At 31.9% G+C, this 23566-nt stretch overlaps 1 protein-coding gene across 4 annotated transcripts in view; it reads left to right on the plus strand.

The window, feature by feature from the left end:
* The window catches only part of LOC100646539 (class A basic helix-loop-helix protein 15), a 288728-nt gene that overhangs the window by 44575 nt on the left and 220587 nt on the right, over positions 1 to 23566 (plus strand). For 3 of the 4 annotated variants that reach the window (XM_048407754.1, XM_012310572.3, XM_012310573.3), the window contains exon 2: positions 4355 to 4459. The exons of the other annotated variant lie outside the window; for it this stretch is intronic. The gene's annotated coding sequence lies outside the window, so the exon portion shown is untranslated. The remainder of the gene's footprint in view (positions 1 to 4354; positions 4460 to 23566) is intronic. 4 annotated transcript variants of the gene reach the window in all.

Raw genomic sequence — 23566 nt, forward strand, 5'->3', positions numbered from 1 at the left:
GTAACGCTATAAGGTAAATTTCGGGAACGATAAGGAGGTTATAGCTGCTAAGATAATTTCGATGATGGAAGACACGTGAGGAACAGTTGCATCCTCAAATTACCAATAATGATTGCCTTCCACTCGATAACTTTATTCAAGCCTGTTATTACAGACAATTTTTTCGACACAAGCGATTCCGCATGAAGATTTAGTTTTGTTCACTTACGAACGATGCGCGTATGAAATATTCGTTTCGAATTCAAAATAATTGCAAAATTGATCATAATCGATAAGATCGAATTTTAAAAGGCGTCTCGATATGAACATCGAGTTTATTTCGTTTGAATTAAAAGGAAGTATGCTCATGAAACTCGAGGAAAGAAAACGAGTGGCAGATATTAACGAATATCAATGACGATTTCGGAAAAATAATTATTGAAAAATCTGCTAAGCTTTGCTTATCTTAATATGAATATAATTTCGACATTTTTGTTTCGGTAATAATAAGAAGATTTCCTTTTAGGTGTATCACACGGAATTATATTGAAATTGAAATCTGCATGATAATTTTACGCTTTGATATTTATCTTATTGGTTTTATGTTATACAGAAACGATTTTGAAAGAACATGCAAAATCTTTCGGTATTAAATTTAAACGCACTATTTTTCTTGCTCGTTTTTCTTCAACTTATTAATCTATAAATTGTGAATTGTATCGAGTAAATTAATTTGATTTCGTAAATGGAAGTAGGTATGAAACTGATCTTAATAATATTAATAGAAATGAGTATTGTTATATATTATTAATAGAAATGAATAATCTTATGATATTTATACATCTTGTTAAAGCACAAGTTTTAAAAGCAAATTTAAAACCTCGAACAAAATACAAGAAAAAAAAAGGAGAGGAAAGTTTTAAGCGTTAAAAAAAATACGCAATTATTAGAGATATTCAATGATAAGAATGTAATTTACAAAATGTTTTCAATTATACAACAGAAGCAATTGATAAAATACTCAACGCTAAAAATACAACTGGTATAAGTGATTCTTTTCATATAATAAAATAAAGAATGTTAATTTGGATTTTCGTTTTCGTCTGTGAAAATATACAGGAATATATTATCTTATCTCTCTTTCGAATATTATCTTTCTCATTCAATCTGTTGTTCGTGTGTATTTAACATTTGTACTTTTTAACATAACAAAACTTTATAAAAATCCATCCTTAGATATGTATATCACAATAATACGAGACAGTAATATTGTTTATTTGCTTATATTATTTGTTTCGCAGTTCCTAAGTATTTAAATGCTATCCTTGTGAAGTAATGAGATTCGTTATCGTGTTAACATGATTTGAAATCAATTGAAGGTCAAGATAGTAGACAGCAATTATGTTTAGCTGCTTAAACGAATCATCAAGTAATTTTCTTCAATGATCGAACTAAGTGGGATAAGTAACAAGGTTTTATACTATGCATATAAATGTGTTTTCTCGACTTTATCATACTCTGCTATTCTTTTCAAACGATCACTAAAAATTGAATTATTTGCAATACTACTCCGTACGTTCTTAAATTTGTTCCAAATTTTAGCAACATAATTATAATAACTGTTTTGCGTTTATAATACCAAAACATTTACGTGTATAATATATTTAACATGTCCACAGCAATTTTCTATGGTAAACGTTCAAATATTTTCATGCATCACTATATTTACTATTATTATATCGTACGTGAATATAGATTTAAAATATTTCTCATATTATTCTTCTACTACTTATTTTCCACTTGATTATTTTACATTCAAGTAAATTTTCAGCTTTAAAATATCTAACTTACATCATCAAATTCAGTTCACCCTAACAACGATATTTATAGCGTCATTCTTCATCAATATTTTTCCGTTTGTGCCAAACAAATTGGATGTTTTATCTGCTTTATTAATTATTATTTACTAACTTTTATCATTCATACTGTTTCTATGCCAGATTATCTGCAAATTACGGAATATCGCGAAAGTGAGTGTTTTCTCTTTTACTCTACCCAGCAGTTACTCACGTGCGTATTTATGTTACCCGTACTATCTCTATTCTTTACTATCGATACTATTGTACCGTCTCCATTCAACAATTGACACGTTATACGCGTAACGTACATATAAATTACTTCTGATCGAAGACTATCGCGGATGGTTAGTCAATTTACAGTCACGCCCTGGATACACATACCATTAGGATTAAGTGGAATTAACATACACGTACATGTTTGCCTACGCGGAATCATGTGACGGAATACACCTCGTAGACTTTTGCCGACCTCAATAACGTGACGTCCTATTAGCGGTTCGATCGCGCGGTTCGCCTAATTGCGTCAGACGTGAAATTAATTAATCATTACCAACCGGAAGGTAATCGCGATTTATCACGAGCACCATCGATTTGTTTTGCTACAGACGAGATGCAGAATGGACACGCGACGCGAGTCTGCTCTATATTTTTATTTCTTTTGTCAAATTTTACGACGATTACTAATTTTCCATGGATAATAATATTGGTGATTAGTAAAGTGCGGATTTCTATGGATTTGTGAAAAATTTTAAGACGCCAAAACGAATAGAATATACGTAATGTGCAGAAATTAGGGGTGCGCTGGAACCCTAAAACGTTGGGAACTCGACTCAATCCGTCTCAAGTATCCCCGTAATTCGAGATTGTCAGGATTCTCGAGAATTATAAAATTATATAGTTTACTATAATATTTTATAATAAAATGTTATATCTGTCGCATATTTCGTTATTACTTTTGCTCCATATTCTAGCTAGTATAATTTTAAAATTCTCATGAATCCCGCAAGTCTTGGGAATCCCGACTTGGTCGAGAATCATGAAACTCTCGGGAATCCCAACAATCTCTAGTTATGAGATATTTAGGAGATAAAAATTGGCTAGCCGATCTGATCCGATATTTTTGGAATCTCGCACACTTCTGTGTAAAAGTGAACCATTTTCTAGAGTGAAAATATCATTATTTTATCTAATAGAACTATATTGGCAAAAAAACAAAATGCACGATACATTATGAACTTTACACGCTAGAAGAATTTTAGAAAGCGTTTGAATTAATTGTAAACACGAGGTTTATTATTTATTATTAACTCTATCATTTGAAATTCATACTGGATTTTAGAAATTCGGGAAAAAGCTTAGGAAACTCCACCATGAATTTTATAATATAACAGGTATAATATTTATTATAGTATCCGATTAAAGTATTATATACACATAAAACCAAATCTAGATTGATTCATCTAAAAGAAAAATGTACGTACTTTTTCGGTATATAGTAGTTTCTATATCTTGAGATTGTATTATTGTTTTTTAATTCTGTGTATTCATCTGTCTATTTAAGATTAATGGAGAATCGCATTCTCATTACTCATTCTTGCAATAATTTCTTGTAAACGGACTACTGACGCTAAGTCATAATAACTAATCTTGAAAAAAGTTATGCAAGTCACACGGACTAGTAAATCTATGATCTTGACACTTACAAACGAGATTCTTTGTAACAAAATTAGCAGTATTGTTAATGAAAACGAAGGATTGTTTCAAGAAAATTAACAGTTATTTATCTATACAATTTTATAGTGGAATATCTATTATATTTTCACACATAAACAATTATCAAATACAAATTGTCGATTAACATTTAAATTATCTAAGCGATATTGGAATATTTACTATTTGTTATTATTTAATACTATTTTGCGCATTTCATTCGAGCAGAAATTCTTAATATGCATACTAGACGATCAAATTATCTAATTGCGGGGTGAATGACTCGTTGAATCGTTGGATTCTGAAACAAAACACGTCCGCGTGTGCGTTTAAGCTCGCTTCGAGCACGTTTAGTACGTGTCCGCAATATTAACATTTTTTCCTTGAAATTCCCCGGGAACACCTGAATTATCATTTTTCAAGAAAACTAGACGTCAATTTGCCGGGCTACGTTTTCTCAGAAAGCAAAATTTTCTCACATCTCGCATTAGGTGATAAACAACTTCGCGTTTAACAAGTCACTTTTCAATTTTAAGTAGATTCGTCAGTCGTGTACATCCTTCGTAGCCTTCGTCACTTTAAATTATTCAATGCAGAACATTTTTAGAGTTTGATATTTTTTTTATAATAAACCGAATAATCATTAGTTTAGTATAAAATACGCGTATTATTTGTTGTATTATAAAACATTAGGACATTATACCGCAGATATTTAGAATTAAAAGTTAGTTATACGAAACTTAGAATAATTTCTAATGTAATACATTATGCTTCTGAAGGAATAAAAAGAATTTTCTGTTAAACAGAATCATAAACTTCTACCATTTGGACTATCGCACAACTTTATTATCAGACATATTTTGACAAACGGATTTAAGTTATGGAAGATCGGGACCTGCATTGATAGATGGGTAAGTAAGATCCTACAAAACTTCTACCATTTTCTACTAATTGATTAAACTGTATGCGTGATTTATTATTATTAATGGTATAAATATCTCAGTTTTATCTTGATTAATGCGTTATTCGTTTCATTGATCTTATTAAATGTATTACCAAAAATCTGGGAACAATGCTATATACGTTGCATAAATTGAAAATTGATTGAAAAGATATAAAGTACGTAAGGAAGGTAAATTAATAGCAATAAGCATGGATAAGTTTGTAAATAAGACAATATTATATAAATCTCATTTTTGTAAAGTACACATATACTCACTTTTCATTTCTCATTCTCACATACGTTTTATCATATTCGTATCATATTCGAAGTCTTTCCTGTTAGAATTTTCTTAATTTATTTGCCTGACATTTACACTACCATCCATAAGCACTTGATGTAATTTGATTAAAAGGTTGATATTTTTGTCATATGTCGATTTGTTGTATCTTGTCATGCAATTGTGACAAAACACTCTGATAAGTTTCAATGGAATATATCAGCATCACTCATGGTTGACACAAAATCTCTATAAACATTTAGATCAACTGTTGTTTTCATTAATATCTCCAAACTATATATACATAGTTCCCAGAGATAAAATCAAAGACTTTCATTTGAAGTATATTCTAAATATATATTTTTAATAATAATTGGGAAATGTTCAAATGCTTATGGGTGCGCTGTAGTGTATGAATATCGTTTATCATCACACTATTACTACCACCAAGACATAGATACAAGCCATCCTCGTACAAAACCAACTCACAACCCTTATCATTTATCCCTCTGTACGCGTCGTAAAGACAAGTATGATCATAGTCGTTACTACTTTAACGAGGTCCAGACGACACTTAACTTATGCATTCTCGTCACATGCGCCTCAGCAAATAGGTATGTAGGTGATAGAAACTTTTTTCCACGTGCAACACGCCCGTGATGACTCACTCCGAGTATGCATCGAGTCGAGAAATCGACTCTGCATCCTGATCGGAACACGATTTCCGTGAAACCGTTGGTTTCACCGTTGCGCCAAAATGCTTCCGTTTTCGTTGACAACCTTTTAACACTCCGACGATAATCCACACCAATGGTCATAATTAACAGAAATAATAAAACTTGTGTACATTATACAAACCTTTCAGGAACGAAAGTCGAGGATTAGACTTTGTCTCAATTTCACTATTTGGACATACGATTAGCGTACAATTTTTATCAAATGACAAATAATTTATTTTTATAATTATATTATTTACTTGCCGTAAAGAAGAGTTACAGAGAATTGCAAATTTCAAGATAGATTTTAATTTGTGTAGTAGAACTGTTGTTTATATAAATTGTATTTATTTGAACGATATTTTAGTTAGTATCTGGTTTAATAAATGAACTTACTGAATATACTTATAATATCTGAATTTGTGAATTTCTACTGTATGAAAAATCGTAGTTCTTAATTATATTTATAAAAGTGTGAAGCTGTATAAATATCCTCCTTCGAATTTCTATTTATACGGAATTATACGGAAATATACCGAAATATACTTTTGAATATATATTCAAAGTAAGAACATCTAAAAATCAGTATTAAATCTTTCTTGCCATTTTTCGAAAAATGTTGTCGATAACAGGTCGTTGTTAGTAGTAAAAGCAGCTAATTGATAAAACGTTATTATTTCAATACGTAATCAATTGTATGAAATTCTCACGCTGATTAATCGTGTCGTCCCTGTAGCACGATCAAACGCGACTCACGACAACTTAATGGAACGATAAGCTAGCGGTTAGAGAAAGCTGAGCTTGGTAAATTCGAACGGTATTCGAGTTCAGGTCTTGATAAATTCGACCATGATAATCGTGACGGAGATCGATGGTCTCGAATGAATTCAATTTCATTTTAATTTAATTTTCTGTTAGATGTCGTTTTTGTTCATTCTATGTGAATGGAATTCTTGGTAAGATAAAAAAAATAAAGTAAAGAGGATTTTATTGTGCTGATGTCGATGCTTTTGTACGATGCTTTTATCGAGTAATTGCGATATATTGCGATTTACAATTTTCCTTTTTTTCTCATTCTCTTCTTTTTACATTTATTACAGGTAAATTTCACAATTGTACTAATACGATTAATGATATTTTTCAAGTTACAAGTTACGAAGCAGAAATTGATACATTCTATTGTATAATAGTAACAATTTTTCTAAGTTTATAAATTTAATTAATAAATTTCACAAATTGTCCTATTTAATATAAAATTCTAAAACAAAATTCCACATGAATGACGTATGACTTGCTCAATTGCTTAATTATGCAAAGAGAGTTCAAGGGGATTGATAACTATACTGATTTGTATGAATCTAAATGATTAGTCTGAAACAAATGAAATGGATTTACATAGTATTGGAAAGACAGCAGAATGCTTACAAAGGAATTTTCTTAACGTTGAATTTCTCTGTTGCAGAATTTTTATTTCACCAATTTTTGCTTTCTTTTAGATACGTGTACAGAATTATATCAATAATCTGATTATTCATGATGAATATTCAAGGACCGCTAATATTTTTATTATAAATCCTGTTAATATTTGATGAGCACGTATTGAAGGATGATATTGATCCGTAAAATCGAGACTCTAAAGAAACGACATTTTATACGTATCAACTTAATATTTCTAAAAATAGCCATAATGTTACGTAATCTTGCCACGAGTATTATATTGGCTGATTAATAATATTGGAGACTGCTAATTTAATCGATGCATTTGCCTTATCCTCCTATAAAATCTATTAAAGTTACGTGTTTAAACTCTAGCATTTCGTTTCATACATAATAATCACATGGTCTTTTTTCAAGCATCCTTGAAATGTTGCAGGCATTCAATTCAGTCGATCAATCGAAACTGTCTTAAATATGCTTAAAATACAACGTTTCGAATAAGTTGAAATCATGTTCGTTCCACAGTCATTATTCTCCGTCAGATTTATCGTTGTCGAATTTATCAATCTCGAAAACAACATGTATCCGTTTTTTGTTCTTCGCGAGACTTATTTATTATTGCAACGAAGCGATGCATTTTAGCACATCTTCAGTACTTTAATGTATTGAAGTACACAGAGTGTTTCAGAATGAGTGTTAACAATCCAAAAAGTACTTTGGAATATTGGTTGCAAAATAAAATTTGTTCTAAATAACATACTTCTTTTATCATTTGTATAGCTTATATTTTTAAATTAAAATTAGATTATATAATGTTAGTAACGTAGAAATGTATATATGTAGGGAATATATCATGCAACCGATGACTACTAACGATACAACTGATAAAAGAATATTTCTTGAATAGAAAAAGTAGAACAAAAGAACTCTGTTCCATATTTCAAATTTGTTTTATTATGTAGTCTCAGTCTCGTTTCTAATAATTGTAAGAATTATACGGCGCTCTATGTGATAATTATACAACAATAATTTCATCAAGTTTAGAATTTACACTTCTATTCAAGAAACTCATTGTAAGAAACATTAACTATCTATGCTGGAACAACATGCTGTATTCTTTAATGCTGAGCATAGAGACTGTATCATCTGTGAAATATAAATATAACTAATTGTAAGAATGTTTAAAGAAAATTAACTAGAAAAGCTAAAGTTTAAACGACTTTAACCAATTTTTCTCTCAGCTTGCCATACATCTATACCGATAAATATACGTACATATGTGTATGACTAATCGTGGCAAAACATTTCTATCGTATATAAAATAATTCCATTTCATTAATATTGCCAATGTAGACGTAACAACGAGTAAATATTTTCTTATAAAGTATCCGACGATATAATCCTGTATCAGTGACCAATAAAATCTATAAATATTAAAGCTCTTTCTCTAAAATAAGACAAGTAAAAAAAGAACGGAGAATATTCTGAGAAGATTTATCGCAATAAGATTAATGTATAATATAAATAACCACAGTTTTCGAAATTCGAAAAATAACTAGTTCTAGTAAAACACATTATTTTTTAAGACTGTTTTATAGTCTGTCAAAAACACTCACATCTGTCCTGTAGTATTCTGGGTGTTTATCCCTGTGATTGATCGAATATTGCGATCGTTCGAGGTTTGTTGGATTTTGCACGTGGTGAACCGATTAAGTAAAAAACTAGCTATTTAGCTCGAAGGATCAGCCACTAATATTGGAAATAATTTCTGGCACGATTGCCAAGGATGAAGAATAATAAATAAACTAGCGAAAACGAGATTTAATTCGAGACAACAACCAACTATTGGCTAGGACAGGTGACGACTACAAGCGTCGACTTTGTGACGAGTAACGACTAAGGAGGACAACTAGCAACTAAGAATGACGATTGACAACTAACTACTTGTTTCTAAGAGGCAACCAATTTTGCAGTATCCCACTCCAGTAGATTTGTAGCAAAATATACCCTTTGGGCGGAGATAAAGAGGTTAGTCGCTGGTTTGGCAACAGGGTAATCTCGGCAGGTCAAAGGTCGCCAGAAGAATCTTTGGGATATGACCTTATGCTACTTTTCTAGCAAGGAAACGAACAATGATCTCCAAAGAGACGAATTTTTACCAAATGCCGCACGTGGGACGCATACTAAAATGTATAAGATGCTTCGCTGTGTCATAAAATTACCGCGTTGCATTCCTTAACACTGACTATTAAATAAGAATGAAAAAAGTGGAAAAGATGTTTTTTATTATATAAAGTCATCGTTCGACGCAGTAGTCTCGAAGAAGAGAAAAGAAATATTTCCTTTTTATATGTTATGTAACGTCGTATGTAAATAACGTTAATGTCCATCGATTCACTTTCTCTCTTACCTCCCTCGATCTTCGGATCGCATGACACACAGGAACAGTGAACGAGCATTCGTCGAAAGGAGATTGTCCCGTGGCCGATCTATCGATCGATAGATCTCTGCGGGTTGACCGACAGGCCGATTGAAAACCGGTGAAAGTTGCCTGTGGTTCTCTGTATTCTGCTTCCATTGCCATCGATTCCGTTCATTTCTTTGCTTGACCGCGTGTTAGTGCGATTACAAAACCGCGAGCTTTTCTTCCCGTTGTCTGCCGATCAATGTTTCCTTCATTTCTCATTCTCAGCTCTATTTTTTAAATAAAATTAGCTGTTTGATAAAATTATGAAAATATTTCTCTGTGTTATATCGTTTTTCTTTAAACGTGGCTGTTACATTGTAGCGACTTCCTATTGTCAGACTACAAATGTTTCTGCATTTTGGAGAAAATTAAAGGGCCAATAATCTATAGGACGCATATAATGTGCAAAAATATATAGCATATTCAAATAAACTTGTAATATAAAAATCCATAAACATCCGTAGTTTAGTCGTTATTTCTATTTTCGTGTTATTAACATTTCATAAAAGAAATAAGCCTCTTTTAAATTGATCGTGGTTTCTATAGTAGTAGGCAGATTGTAAATGCTAATGCAAAATCAAATTTTATGCATACATCTTAAGAAATAGAACCTAAGCAGAGATTTTACTCGCCCACTAGAATTATAATGGTTACTATGGATATCTTATGTATTTCTACATACTATGTACATCCTGGATATTCTTGCATCTTTCAAATTTGCATAAATGCATAAACATCTACAGTCGAATAACAGGAAATTTATGTTGTGAATAAATTAAATGTTTTAAATGCGTAAAAAATACATTATACATATAGTTAAACTACTGACAAAAAAATTGAAATCACTTATTCCATTGTATCTATACCCATTCTCATAAATTACTAACTTCGTTATTAATTCGACGTCATTACTACGGATACTAATAATGCTAAAATGATAATTTCCTTTAGCTGGATATATTTATTACGAAAATGTTCCTAAAGTAAGATATTATAATAGAATTGAATGAAATTTCATTTGTTAGAAAAATTCTATACGAGTCAATAATTGACAAATACGAAAATAAATGGAAAATAAAATTTTAAAATTATAGAAGGAGTCATTGCTTTCTAAAGAATCTTCTAATAGCGTGACTTGTAGAATTTTTTTCTATCAAGTTTCGTTGTTTATTACATTCGAATTAAAAATTAAAGAAACTTCAACTCTTCTACATTCCTTAACCATTTCCCATAACATTTTCGATGACGTGATATTTTATCTACTAACGCTATTGTTCTTAGTAATTGTCCTATCACTGTGATTATCACGCTCGAATAAAATCAAGTACATTGCTGAGGTGTTTGTAATTTATAGAAATGATTTCTCTCTTAGTCATAGTTACAAAGATTTAATATATCAGATACCAATGTTTTATCGAAACTAGTATAAATCTGATTGCAAAGAAATATTAAGACTAGGACTAATAAATACTAAGACTAATAAATGAATCTAGCGTTCCAACAATGTTTCATGTACTTCATGTTTGATTAGATATCGATTGTTTATAAAGATTGAGTAAAAGTCGAACGTATCGAGGAAAGGTGGTTGCAATCGTTATCTACATTCTATATCATAGGAAAAGAAACCGAGTGAAATTCCACTTTCACCTCTCTTTTAAACTGGCTTCCCGCTACGAAGAAAGAATCATATCACTCTTGTTGGACATTCGTACGCACGCGAGGTATTTTCATATAAAAGATCTTTATTTTTATTTTATTAACAATAGAATGTTAGTTGCGAACTTTCATACGTTAACATACTTAAGAGATATGTAATCCTGAAAAACCTTAATGAATATATATGATCGTTGTAACGTACGAGTAGAAAGTATAAATTTGTCTTCTGAAGTATAAAAGTGTTTAATTATTGTAACATATGGCGTGAAACCGGCACGATGACTTTCGTCTCGATTAATCCTTAAAGTCTGCTATAATTTTTATGCATGATTCATCGCTATCGATAGTGTTTCCGTTATCCGAATTGTGTCAGAATGACACATTAAAGCATACGAGCCTCTTAGAAACCAAACCTATCAATTTTACTTTTCGTCAACTTCTCGATTTTATTACATAAACACACGATTAATATTCAATTCTTAAAAACTAAATTACACACATTCATTTATTCGATTTACTATTATAACACAAAATTTTGTTTTATTAAAAAATCTCTTTTTACCAAAAGTTACGCAAGTTATCTTGACTAGTAGTTTAAAATGATCTGAAAACTTGGTCCGATGTTTGAGATGAAACACATCGATTAGATTAATTCGATTGATTTACCAAAAATTCTACTACGAATGTTCCGTACATCATTAAGTTGTACCAACATCATTTATTTTCAAATAAACCGATTACAAGATAAAGAAGATGATTAAAATCCCAAGTTACATTTAATATCGCGAACATCTACTCAAAAGTACATTCACTATGGCAAACATCGATCCAAATGCGTATTCACCACCCTCAAATACCCATTCAAATGCACATTCATTATCAGAAACACGTGTCGAGAAATTCATTCGCTATTACACACACCTATTCAAAAACCTATTGAAAAACCAATTCAAATTTACATTCAGAGCTACAGATTCTAAATCCATATTTACATTTACGAATTTTCACAACAAGTCAAAGTTTATACGATCTCCATCAGAAGCAAATCTTTTATCACCCGACGTGATACCGATTCCCGGCATAATTTTTCACCGAGGAGGAAACGGATCTCACGCCTCGATAAATTGACGTCTGGCGCTGTAATCTCGATGATCCAGTATGAACGATAGCGTTTTCTGTATCACGACCTCACGTAGAACTCTGAACGATTAGTCGGCGCGGTTAATGAGCCAATCGGTAACGAGATCCAGGAACGAAATCACTGGACCAAGCGTGAACCATGATCCACAAGAGAGGAAGAACCGTCTTTCTAACTATGTACGTATCTATCTTGCTTAGTAGGTCGAATCGATTACTCCCCCTCCCCGTATGCTCGAAAACAAGATTAATCGAAAGCAGGCGCGCCAGTATGACGATACCGCGATGCTGTGATGCTGCGAAATAGGCTTTCGGATCGCTTTTGTTCTTGCCTTATTATTTTCAATTGTATCAATTGCCAGAATTATTAGCAATTACTTTTTGATAAATAATGCATGTGTATCGTCGTGGTATTCGCGTACGAAACTTTAATAGTCTGAGGCACAGGGACCTCTATTATCGGTACCAAGATTCTACTACTCTAATTTCTCGATATGTATACGCGGAGAGAGTAACGATGAAACTGACGTGAAGTTCGTGAAACTGACGAACACGAGGTTAATCCACAGTTTCGTGTAAATTTCGAACCAACAAAACCGCAGCGAAATAATCGCGATACAGTTACGAATTGATTATATAGATCTTGTTTCGTCGATATAGTTCTAATCTTCTTCTCGTGTTCTCCCCTTTAGTTTTCCACCCTGGTATTACTCAATCGCTATATCACACCTAGCGTGGAAAACTTTCGAGGTTTCGATCGATCGTTTCCTACAGACGAACGTGGTGACATGACGTTACGCTATTTAAAGACCATCTTTCGAAGTACTCGAATGGAAGCAGGATAAAGTAATGTATATATTAGCGATTTAAAAGATTTGATTGATATTGTATTAGAGGAACTGAAACAAATTAATTAGTGAACAAGATAAATGGAAAAAAAGTTTGAAATGTTTTCTAAACTGTATAAAATGATTCCTATCTTGTCTGATTAGTCGACTGGTTTATCGAAACTGGTTTAATGTTGTTTGATTAGGTTGAATCGTTTTAAGCGTAAGGTTAGATGATTAATTCTGCTATCGAGTGTCATTCCTGTCGACTAACTCTGGCTCTGTCACACTCGAATGCAACGGAACCTCCTTGAAATTGATTAATCTTGTACGCGGTTTATGCGAACTCTCTTACGACAAAGTACTATTCGTAAGTTGAAGGCTGACATGTAAAGTAGAATCGCATTTTAATCGATTTTGTAATAAAGTCTAACTTTTGTCAAGTTAAAGTATTTATGTATAATTATCATGATCTTAATTTACATACTGGAGTCTCTTTAACGCTTTTTCGACGGGATATTTTTTATTAATATAAAATGATTGATAGATCGAATTGAAACAAAGTCTATAATTACAAACTGTGAGCAGGATAGAAAAAATTCGGTAATTGTAATACTAATTGATATTAAATTATTATCTGCGTTGTTAAAAGAAAAATTCCATTCAATCGTGAAAATTTTTATTTAGAAAAGAAAGAATACCCGCGACGATAAATAGAAAGTGCAAACATAGCGAAACAGATAAGATTACATTGTTCCATGACAACGACGAATTTTGCACTGGTAAATCATTAGTTGATAAGGAGGTTCAAAATGGAGCAACGTTTGTATCAATCACTATCGTTTCGACGAACCGATAATTTAATTGCTAAACACAGAATCAGCTACGAGGAATCGCAATTCACTCTGCAACGTTCGACAAGCTCGCAGAACATCGTTTATCTTCTATTTCGATCGGCGTTGCTTTGAAATAGCATTCGATGACGAACGAAATACTAGATTCAAATCTAAGAGACAGGTCGCCGTAACTGCAATAACTTGTTGCTATCCGATCCGTGGAATTGAAAGGACTAATGCATCGTAGGATATATATTCAGTTTGTATCGATCGTTCTTCTCGTATCTATGCGCCGTTTAAATAACAAAAAAGTACCTAATAGCGATGATGTAATAATAAAGAATAGAACTTTAAAAGTCTTTAAAAATATAATATTTAAACAATAAAATGATTCTCTTTAGTCTTTGGTAAATTATTCTTAGTACTATAGTACTCGTTGTAGTACGCTGATAAATATAGTTATAAAAAATTGTTGTAATTTGAGAAAAGCTTGGTTTGTAAATATACATTAAGGAATGAACACGAACAGAATAGGTCATTCCAGAATTCAAAAGAATATTACATGATACATAGGATCGTAAGAATGTATTTGTGTGTATTTTCTCATGTATGAAAATATCTTCTTACATTGACAAGGATGGAAAGCAGATTTATTGATATTTTCTGTAATATATGAGGACATGCGCGAGTGAAAATAAAAGGACTTTTAGGAAACTAGCTACATAAACTAACATTGTCAATTCATTAGAAGAGTAACAGAAATAAAAAGGTAAGTTTCCCAGAAAATTAATTTGAAGTGAAAAGTTTGAAATGGAAAATTATTAATCATCGACGAATTTAGCAATGAAAACGTCGTTTATGTGCATCGCTTATTGAAAAAGTTTTTGAATCATGATATTAGGAAATGTTTCTTTCGTTTTATAAGGAAATAATAGACGCACAATGTTTTTTGTTTTATATTAGTCTATTGAATTATGCACGAACATAATAATAGGAATAGAACGAAATAGATCACACTTAATTCAATAAAATAATGTAAAATAGAAATTGTTGTTCATCTATTATCACCTTATGAAACGAAAGAAACTTTTCGGACTACCTAATATTTTCTTACTAGCTATTATAATTGTTTTCGAATAATACTCCTAGAAAATAATTCGCTCTTAGCGTTTATTTCTGCTGAAATCTCAAGTCTGGCGACTTTTAATATTTATCACTTTACCCGTAAACCAACTATATATTCTTTTATCAAAAAAAGAAATAGTTCGAGTTATTGTTTGATCTTACCTTGACCAATTCAAGGTTGTACGTTAAGAAACAAAAATAATTGCTTCTTATCAAATGGTTCGTAAAGACAATTGTGATAAACGATCTTAGCAAGTCTTAAATCGGCGTTGTACACGATTATCCGATACTCGGAAGTGAATAACAATACTAAATTGCCGCGTCGCTAATGCCTGTGTATTCTCGCGATAATGAAACTTATATTCCAATAGAAGAGAGAAAAGGAACATACTCGAAGATACAGTCAATTATTTAACATCGTTAAAGCATTCGAGAAACGTCGTATGGTCGGCAGTTTTTCCAGAGATAGATAATGTTACAACTTAGTCATCTGATATATAATTGACAGTTTTTGAGAAACGTTTCATATTACCGAGAATGAAAGGAAGGAAATTATGCGATGTCGTTGAATAATGGATGGAATAACTCAAATTTAATATTGCAACGTTAACAAAGTTGGCCGAATATGAGAAATGGATTGAAGTGAAATTTAGATGGACAAATAATGGAAATTGTTTTCGACCTTATTGAATAACCATTTGGGAATTTTGCATTGCACTTTGAAAAATCTTTTTGAATTGTTTAAGCTATAGTATATAGTATATAGTATCTCCACAGCACTAAACTTTGTGTCAATTGTTAACCTTAAACAGATGGGAGATTAAATTAAAAGAAATCTTTATCCCAAGTACTGTTTAACTTTATTTACCTATACATGGTGATCCTAAGAAAAATGTATATTATTTTAGAATTAAAATATATTTAGTACAGTATAAGACGAAACGTTTCTCAAGAACTATTAATTATTTATTATATTGGTTAATGGTTAAAGTTATTTAACTCTTATCATTAGCGCTAATCGACATATTTATGTTGTCATACGTTCTCTATGCCAAAATATATAATGTTAAACGCGTTAAAGAAGAGAGAAGAACGAAAAATATTAGAAATTGGGAGAATTTGATACCAGGTATTTAATGATCACATTTCATTAAAATGAAGATATTCGAAGCGCAATTTAAGCTGATATATAAAGCTACAAAGGCTATTACAGCGTATCATTTCTACTTCTATGGCGTAACATTCACCGTCAATTTTTCTTCATTATTTAATCGCGTGCTCGCTGTTTATCCGATCAAACGTGTCGCAGCAACCCTAATCCGTATCACGATTGTAAGAGAACCTATCCTGATCATCTGTCTTTATTAGCACATAAATAACCGTGCGCCAAAGTCCCGAAATGAGCGTAAATGGCGAGAAGGTCATTAATCGAGACACGCTGGCCAGCGAAACCGGAAAAGTGCGCTCTCTGCCGGTTCCTGGTACGATAGAGCAACCTATAATTACAGAGAAAGCGGCGTATACGTACGTATATCGTTCGTGTTCAGATGCAACAAGGTCGCACATCATCGAGCCATGGTCTACGTTTCTACGGTGCTTATTATTAAATTACGCAATCGTGACAGACGTACATATATCTTTCTTTTATTATTCCCGCAACCCTTTTTATTTTCCCCCGTGTGTTGTAGCTTGCTCTGAATTAATTAACGTACCTACTCACGGTGATTCACAAAATCATTCGAATGCTTATACTTGCTTATGAATATACCGTGTGTATTATATGAAATATTTCGAAATTTTATTAGTACTGCGACCGAGACCCGGCTATCATGATTCGATTGATATAACATAAAATTATATTGGCAAAAAGATAAGCTTAAAAGTGCACGTGGAAGCTACAAGATATTTATTTTATTTTATTTAGTGCAAGTATATATGCACATCTACATATATTTCGTAAAAATCAAATATATATTTGAGCTGTCAATTAATCATCAAGTTAATAAGTTGTAGGTTCAATGGAACCATCTTTAATACTCGTTATGCGTCTAAGATGACTATTTATACAGTGCAATAATTTTTTACTAAATATATGTTCACAATCAAATATTATATAATTTTATTATTGTTTAATTAACGTCTGATATAACGTACATAACATACACATAAACGTAGTTTATAATAAGTGTTTAAACGTTTTCATAAACTGCTGTGTATGGAACGTTGATAAGAAATGATAAATCGTAGACAAATCAGTTGCAGATTTGCAAAGATTTGCAGATATTTAACTGTATTTTCGTGCCAAGGTTTTGTGAATCCAATTAAATCTAATTCTAAAAAAGAACCTATTCATTGAAGTTCAATCTTTTTCAGAAATAATTGAATTTGAACGAATTTCAATGAAGCAATAGCCTATCCGATCAAATTCCACAAAATGTGTATTTCATTGTTCATGTTTACAAATCTTTCATTTTTCTATTCTTCTTATCATCTTTAACATAGAATTTCCTTTCTAAAATCATCGAGTTTCAGAAGGGGAGTAATTTATACAAACATAAGTAACAATAGAGATCATAATTATCGCTAATCTTCCACTCTTTAAATAACTGAAGTATTACCTATCAAGATAAAAAATATCATAATCTACAAATCCTTAGAGATTTTACGTCTATATCTTTACGATAAGAAAGCAGCAACTGGTTCAAATAACTTGCATCAGTTAAGACTACGATAACTTTCTAAACCCGACTGATCTTTTTTGGTTAAATCAACGTAACGACTGAAACCATAAATCAACATTTTATGCAACTTGTTGGGATACGATAGGCAATCAGGCGCCAAGGGTTAACTGGGTGCATTGATAAAGAATGTTGGAAAGAATGTTTGACAAAAAATGTGCGTGGAAATTGTTTTTAGTTACTGTCGTCTAATTGATACACGTTGTTCAAATTGTGACTAATCAAGCAGTAATTTGAATATCAGTACGCAACATAGATGTTTCCATGCAACACATTTTCGCGTAGAAAATTCAAATATTTTAAGTTCTGAGAGGATTGTATAATAAACTATTAATTTCTATTTTGAAATTAGTAAAAACTTGATGTCTTTGTGCTATATACCCATCAATAGTTAATTAATAAATTTATCTGTGTAACCTTACTACATGAGAAAATTTGCGATTCAGTAATTTTATGATAAAAATCGTTCGCTATAAGGTGGCAATATTAAGAGGTGCTACTATACCTATTGCAAACGTTAACATCTAGAATAATTCATCAAACTGACGTCAGAGCTTCAGAGACGCTGATAATGAATGACGCGTAAAAAAAATCTAATAAAAGATATGGGAATGAAATTTCGTAGGAGGAAGATGTAATTTCAATCTCATCATTCTCATACGCGATGGGAATTAATTATTTTTCTCAAACTATACCACTATAACTAGTTTATATACGTGCATTTCTTTTTACATTAGAGGCAACAGAAAGATAACAAGCGTGCGTACATAATGATGTTAATTATACGCCTTCGTACGGAATAATCCTAAGGTATTTAGTAGCCTGGAATTACGACTTTCCAGTTTCACCTTCTCAAACATTTTGCTTCATAGACCCATAGAAGTAAAGGACCGCTGAGATTCACTGAGCGTACGCAAATTTCATTAATCAGATTCGACATGAAATGATATTTATGTTAACAGCTTCTACAAACAGAAGTAAAAAAAGGTAGCGATTGAAATGAATCGCGATCGGTAGTGTCATTAATTTAATTCTATCTTCTCTTATGTCCGATTCTGATGTCTGTTACATTATTCGGCGGGTAATATTGATGATTTTATTAATGTTTCCGAGCGGGGCGGATGATTGAAATTAAGTAAGGGGTCGTGAACTGCTTGATCAACGTGCAACATTAATATGTTGATGAAAATAATTAAAGGATCATCCGTTGGAATGACTTCATCGTTTGGTAAAACAGCCGGTGTAAATGGCTTTATCGTTTAGCAGAGCATCCAGTGTGTTATGTAAGGTAGAAACTCTCCAGGGATTTATATGAAATATCGTGCACCAGTTCAAATGAACTTTTGTGAGCGTACAAAGAAGCAGTAGATGTTAGATCATGCAGTAGATCATACTATAATCAATAACTCATGTACACTTTTGTCGGTTCGTTTCTTAACAAGATAAATTCGTGTTTCTACAAGTATAGAAAATTGATAAAACGAAGCAGGAAAATTAATATGCATATGTTAGGTTGTAATGTATGAAGTGTTCGTTTTCTTCGATTGAAATAAATGTGCTTTTGCACATTACCGGAATAAGGTTATTAGCCTATGTAACTTTGTCATCGAGATACGGTATTTCTGATAGTATTTCTAAAAGATATTGGTTTTCCTAATTTTATCAAATTTTCGCAAGTTGGTGTCGCTGAAGGAAAATTTAGGAAACAACGATATACAATACGTTAAATAGTATTACACATTCGTTAGTAACATTCTCTTCAAAAATCACGAGGTATATAATAATTTATTTGTCCAAATGAATCTGTGTGAAAATATTAATATTTCAGTATTTGTAGACTGGCAATAGTAAATATCAATGATCACATTGTAGCAATTTGGTCCTTGTTCCAAAAAAACTTATTACCTTACACAGGCAATCATTCAAGATAAGATAAAGTTGATCTTATTCCACCCCATTCTGTCATATCATACGATAAGGATACATCATCGCTCATTTGAATGAAATAACCTTGACATTTCCACCCAACAACTTCTGCCCACGTAATCACCTACACTCTATTATTCACTGTTACTCGGCAACTTCCACCCACGTGTTAGCTTAAAACCCTATTCACTTCCACCCAACAACCACCTACGTATCCACCTACACCCTATTCACTTCCAACCTACACTCTAATATTTTCTACGAACCTTTTCAACCCCCTGAAATCAATTCCTTTCAATTTAACCTATATGTGTACTCCAGTTTTAATCTAGCTTCGACCTACACTGTACCTTTCAATCTCTTTTAACTCTATAAAATCAATATCCTCCAATTTAACAATTCAATGTGAATGCATGTACAAAGTGACAGTGTAATCTGCGTTTTGTATTTAGAGAATACTGAAAATAGAAGGGCATTGAAAAATTAGTATATTTCAAGAATATGAAACAATAATATCGAAGAATAAAATATTTAACCCTGCTGTTCTCTTCACGGTTCTGTACGAGCCGAAACTTTGAATGCTATGTTTCGATAAATTTTATTAACATATACAGTAGGTGGTTTTTATGATATTTCCGTCTTTATGTATTCTATATCTTTTGTGAAGAGAATATACCAGAAGAAAAGTATTGTATGAAAAGAAGGTATCTGAAGAGATACAAACGCGAAGAGGAAGTAGGGAGAACAGTAAGATTGATTTAGGAAAAAAATATGCTGAATTTCCAATTTATGATATTTGATCATTTATTGTACTTTATTTTATTGTACTTTATTCGTACTCCTTCATGCAAAAGCTGGATTTCCATGTGACGATCGTTGGAAGAGTGGCGAAATGTTTTCTAAACCCCAACAACGATCATTTTATTTCTTGGCAAAACATTTGGAAATCTGAAAGCCGTCATGCGAAATACGTTTCAAAGAATTCGTATTTTCGAATGATAGTAACTATTTGATACTAATATGATTTTCCACATTTATAACTTTCAACCTTCGATAAATCATACGCATAAAGAAATCGACGATTTTTTCATTTCCCTTACGAACAATTTAAAAACACGAAGAGGGACTATTTTTTGGGACATGCTGCATTTATCACACGTACTGTAAATAAAAATATTCGTGTTATTATTTTTCAACACTCAGGGTATTTACATTTCAACTCGATCGATTCGTTCAATTCGATCGAAATTGTCCCGAGCTGCAAGACACGTGTGTACGAATTACGACACGACTTTCCGTACCCTAAATCGTGTCACAGTGTTCAGGTTCATTTAAAATTACCAAACGCCGAGATCCTGTTAGTGGGTTTCGGGAAATTGGGTCGGCGATCGTTTAAAAAAGGCGATCGTGGCCCGTGGACGGAAGAAAGGCGGACAGACGAGATCACGTCGCGTCCTGAAGCGGCGCTAATTTAGAAGGATCGTGCGCGCCGGTTTGTCCGAAACGGTTGCTAAATCGGTCGCCATTACGTTGTGCGCGATCGGTCCACTTAACCTCTTGCGTCCCATCGACCGATTATTACCGGCAACTAGATAATGATCAATGATCGAACCGTCTCGCTCGAGCGGCTTTTGATAAGTTCATTGCAAACCGGTCATCGCCGTATAAGGGCGAGAACCGACGCGACGATCGTGAAAGACACGGTCCGTCGATCGTCTCGCGATCTTTCAACGATCGATCGCGTTTTCAACGTTGTCCCCTTCTCTCTTCTACGACGACGTTGCACCAATGGATATAGTATGTATTCCCTTGGCTGTTGCAGACATAAATCTTCCTCGCGCCGAACGGTGAAACTCGTTAGAAACTCGAGGAACTTGCGACTGGGTTTCACTTCGATAAAAATGAACGCGTTCTCGCTAGGAAAGATTCGTTTTTCGCGGTTTAAATGCCATTCGATGACGTTTGATAGAGAAAGTTTATAGATACGGAATTTTATTGTATTTTTCAAGTTGACGATCGTATGATCGTATTTTGTGAGAAAAAGTCTTTGAACACGTTCGGATAGATTTATTGAGGATTAGATTAATGGCACTGTAAAAATAATTGATCTTGCTATGTAATAGATTTTGTATATGAGTGCGTGCGAATGTATAGCTATGTAGGAAGCATAAAAAAGCTTCTTCAAAGTAAATTTTCAAAAAGTAAACAGATATTAATAAGAATAACGTATAGAATCGTTTCTAATGGAAGATCAAGAATCGTAGTAGAATAGACTTCCCACATTTTTAAGAATGTAATAATTATATTCGATCAATCTCATATTACTAAGATTATTGATTAGTAGCATCGAATTATCGATTTTGAGTAAGTTGTGTGTTTATACTTATGTGTTTTTGCCTGTCTTTCGAACCCATTAAAAATATTGATTAACATATTACACAAATATTAATTGTTACTTTGCTTGCTTAATTACTCATTGACAAAATATTAGCTATTTGCCATCTGCCTGTCTTTTCTAAATTTATGTTTGTGAACTTGACAGGTTATTTTCCCTTTTTCACTATATCATATATTATAGTACACCGTTAGCCACTAGATGGCATTGAAATTAAAAAATCAACAGAAATGATTTATCTTATCTCGTTTTTGTCTCACATTTTTCAAATGTGATTGCGATAAATTGAAAGGATATAATGCAACCATAAATTTCGAAGTATGGTGAAGTGTTATTAATTATATTATAAAGAATATTTTGTAATTACTAAAAAAAATATACAAAATAATTTATTTAAAATATCACGGATACATTACAATATCAATGACTGAAAAAAGTTTATTACGTAGATACACTATCATTATGCATATATTTGGGTATATATTATGGCCTTTTAACGTATCAAACTGTTCTGTATATATATTTAGTAGATAATTATGAAAAATAAAGATCTTGCAAACTTTTTCTCACGCACACACAATATATTGGTCGTCATCATCAACCAAAAGAAGAATGTAAAACGATACGATCGATACTAATTAACATGTTATCTTGAATCAACATATTAGTTGAGCGTCAGTTTGATTTAAGAAGCATTCGAGCTTGTTATTGCGTTAATATTATTATGAAGAAATAACCGAAATTTTATAATTCATGATTACATTCAACTTCGATATTTTGTTTCGAAATTACGTTTTTGTATGTCACAATACGACAATAATTCATTATTTATTCATTATTATAATTAGATAATGTCAAGAATGATATTTCCGACATTAATAATTATTGGTTTTTAATTAACATTTAAATTGGAAAAGGATAAAGAAATATTGAGTGTAAAATGTGAAACAGTTTTATAGATCATTAAATAACATTGAACGTTAAAAATTATACTTAAAAAGTAGATAATATATTATATTGACTAGGTTATTAACGATACATCCAATGGTATTATTTTTAAATTCATGCGATAAACATAGTTGACTATACATGTACGTTATCAGTTAATTTTAAATAATTGATAGCGATTTATTAATAACGTTATCAATATTATACTTGCACGAATTGATAAAAAGACATCGAACGTGAGACAGTTAACATCATTATCTGAAATATTGCTATCGATTGTACTAACAAATGTGTCGCATACATGTAGAACAGGTTCAATAGAAAAATTGCTATGACAGTCTAGGCTTATCTAACTGTTTCAAAAGGTCACCTTGATTTTTTTTGTAATGTCACTCCATAGTTCTACTTTGACAAAGTGACAATACAAACTGAATAAATAATCATGTAAACAGATGTGTTATCTTGATTGACACCATTCGCATGCTTGTTTCCCAAAACTTAAAAACATTACCAGAGGTTATAAAAGAAAGTAGAAATAAGGATTATAACAATTTATATAACAATTTATATACATGTAGTATAATATAAAT

The sequence above is a fragment of the Bombus terrestris genome, chromosome 7 (assembly GCF_910591885.1).
Source record: "Bombus terrestris chromosome 7, iyBomTerr1.2, whole genome shotgun sequence".
Taxonomy (NCBI): Eukaryota; Metazoa; Arthropoda; class Insecta; order Hymenoptera; family Apidae; genus Bombus; species Bombus terrestris.